This window comes from Benincasa hispida, chromosome 8 (genome assembly GCF_027475165.1).
Source record: "Benincasa hispida cultivar pf3 chromosome 8, pf3_genome.v1.1, whole genome shotgun sequence".
NCBI lineage: Eukaryota > Viridiplantae > Streptophyta > Magnoliopsida > Cucurbitales > Cucurbitaceae > Benincasa > Benincasa hispida.
Genome location: NC_143485.1, coordinates 52413446 through 52416656, shown reverse-complemented (window position 1 = coordinate 52416656; position 3211 = coordinate 52413446). Strand labels below are relative to the sequence as shown.

Sequence of the window (3211 nt, the reverse complement as noted above, 5' to 3'; positions counted from 1 at the left end):
CCTCTTACTATACGATCGTATACCAAATGCTACACGATCGCTAAGCTTTACTACACGATCGCATAATGGAAGTACAGATGAGGGCATGCTGCGATGGCCTCTTGAGAGCTCTCTTTCTTCACTACATGATTGTATACCAAATGCTACACAATCACGTAGCTAAGAATACGAATTTCAGCAACGTGCGTCAGAGTGATATGAATCGTCGACCTTCTTTAGAATGAATCCGAATCTCTACAGTGCGTCAGCGTCTCATCTGTTGTATGGCGAGATCGTAATACTGGAGAAATATCTTGCAGGCTCGAGAGGCAGTTCTCCAGCACACTATCCCACTCCATCCTCGAGTACTATAGCTACTGCGCATATCTGGATTCTATGGGGTTGCCAGATTGAGATTTATTCAGGTTGACTGGCATCCGATCACTGACTTGGTCGAGAGATGGAGGCCTGAGACATATACATTTCATATGTCTATTGAAGAGTGCACTTTCATTCTACAAGATATAGAAATGTTGTTGGGATTACCTGTTGATGGTGAGCCGGTCACCAGAGTGATGTACGATGATTGGTCACAAGTTTGTCAACTATACCTCAGTGTGACCCCACCTACCAACAAAATTAAAGGATCGAGGTTAAGTTTGATATGGTTAGGAACACAATTCCGTGAGCTCACAGATGATGCAGACGAGAAAACTGTCATAAGATATGCGCGAGCATATATACTATAAATGATGGATGGAAGTCTGTTTTCTGATAAATCAAGTCATTTTGTTTACTTGATGTTCCTGCTACTATTAGCTAACCTTTATGATGTGGGGCGGTATTTGTGGGGTGGAGCATGTTTGGCATGGTTGTATAGACAACTATACAAAGCAACAAGACCTGAGGTTCGAGAGATAGCTGGGTCTCTCATACTTTTGCAACTATGGGCTTGGGAGCGATTTCTAACAATGGCTCCACAACTACAACATATTAATGATGCTCAGTTATCTGAACGAGCCTACGGTTCTCGGTATGTTTCTTTAATTCAATTTAATTTTTATATCACTGATCTAGTTAATTTAGATTCCAAATTATCAATTTAAAAATTTAGGAGGAGAGATAAATTTTGTGTGACTAGGACAACCACACATGTAGTCAGCTAGTACAAATACATGTTTAATCTGCTTCAACCTGATCAGGTACATTACACTGAACCTAATTGATTATTTTATACACATTTTTATTGTATTTGTTTTTAATGTTCTCCAATATAATATTTTATGTTTCAGGTTACGTGGGAGTCGTACAAAATTATTATGCATACTTTGCCCAATTTCTGTACGAATGGTCAAAACATATGGCGGACGATGAGTCCTCTCATATGTTTTGACATTGGTGAGTGGCATCTTCCTGACAGGGTGATGAGACAATTCGGTTTTCAGCAGGATATCCCATCGCCTTGTAATACTGAACCCCTACTGCATGATATCGACTTAAGGACTATAAATTGGTCCAAAAAAGTTGTACATTTAGTAGTGCGATGCCACTATCGTGCAAGGTTTATTGCATTGGGGGGTTTCTATTGAACATTTTGACAGGGATGTCATTCAAGACTACATTCATTGGTATAATAATATCACAAGGCGCTACGTCACTCGTCCGGGTGCAATTGTGGGTCATCTAGTAAATGAATGAATATTATCTAATTATTTTTAATTTAAATTTATTTTAAATATTATCTAATTGTTTTATAATTCACAGAGATCAAACAACCGTAGGCTCCGTGATGTAGTGAATGATCCGAACCAGATTCTTGCTACATGTAGTGACAACCAAACCTATATGGAGGAGATACATTATATGTACGATATATCTATTGTTCCTCCACCAGCTCCTAGATGTAGAGGACCTGTATGGGAAGAGGATGGGTTTGATTATGTTGCCCATAATGTGGAAGAGTTGCCCTCTGTGATGCAGATGCAGAATCAAACTGATTATGTTAGTCCGATGATGATGATGCCAGCATTTGGTTCAGGACATTATGACTCAGCGACTGGTCATTCGTCTTCATACGTGCATAAACATGGTCGGGATCGTGGAGAGCATAATGAATATTTATAACATGAAGCGTCTGCAGAGGTACCAAAGCAACATCAAGAAGAACTAGAGCAACATCAATTCAAAATCGACGACGACAACCAGCTCGAAATCGACGATGTCCACCTTGTGGGACACATTGATTTTTGTAATTATTTTTATATAAATGAGATATTTTAATTTACACTTTTTTATTTTTATGAGATATTATTTTTTTTAATTTATTCTTTTTAGAGTTTAAATAAAATAATAAAATAATAAAATATTTTTAGAAATTGTTTTTATAAAATGGAAAATTTTTTTAAAAAAAAAAAGAAACACAAAGGTCGAATGTTGAAAAGGTAAAAAGAAAAGAAAGAAAGAAACACAAAGGCCGAATGTCTAAATTATTAAAAAGAAAAAAAAGGGGTAAAGGTCGAGGGTTCAAAATTCGACCTAGGTAGGTTGAATTTTGAACCCTCGACCTATTTAAAAAAAAAAAAACAACAATATTTTTCTAAATAGTTCGAAAAGTACAATATTTTTATAAATAGTTTTTAAAACTACCATATTATTTTAATTTTTCCACTTTGAAGGGGAAATTGCAAATTTAATAAAAAAAATTGAAAATTGGGCGCATATCCCTAGGTTTTGCTTTTTTGCTAACATGTCAAAAAACTTTCGCCTAAAAATTTGATTTCTATCTGATTTCTATGTGATTGTTATGTGATTGCTATCTGATTTCTATGTGATTGCTACATCTACAATTGAGGCCTAATTGAGTTCATTGTTGTTTATTTTAAACAAATTGATGTTGAGTTTGGAATGGTGTGAGCCAATATTGTTGTTGAACAATGTTCAGTCCCTTGATTGTCTACTTATATATATATTTCAATTATTTAGTAGTTTTCAGAAGTAATTTGATTGTCTACTAATTAACATTTGATTGCCTTATATTTTTCTCTCTATCTTTCCCTTTTCTCTAAATCTCTCTCTATGTAGGAATCTTCATTGAAACTGCTAAATCCGAACCAAATGCTAAACCAAACTGAAATCGAACTAAAACTGAATTAATATGATTTGGTTCGGTTTCATATATTTTCAAACAAAATTATTGCGGTACGGTTCGGTTCGGTTCAAATATGAAACTGAT

General features: G+C 35.3%; 1 pseudogene; it reads left to right on the top strand.

Annotated features, from left to right (window-relative positions):
- Nucleotides 1-731: 731 nt before the first annotated feature.
- Nucleotides 732-2222, top strand: LOC150034665 (serine/threonine-protein phosphatase 7 long form homolog; annotated as a pseudogene).
- Nucleotides 2223-3211: the final 989 nt, after the last annotated feature.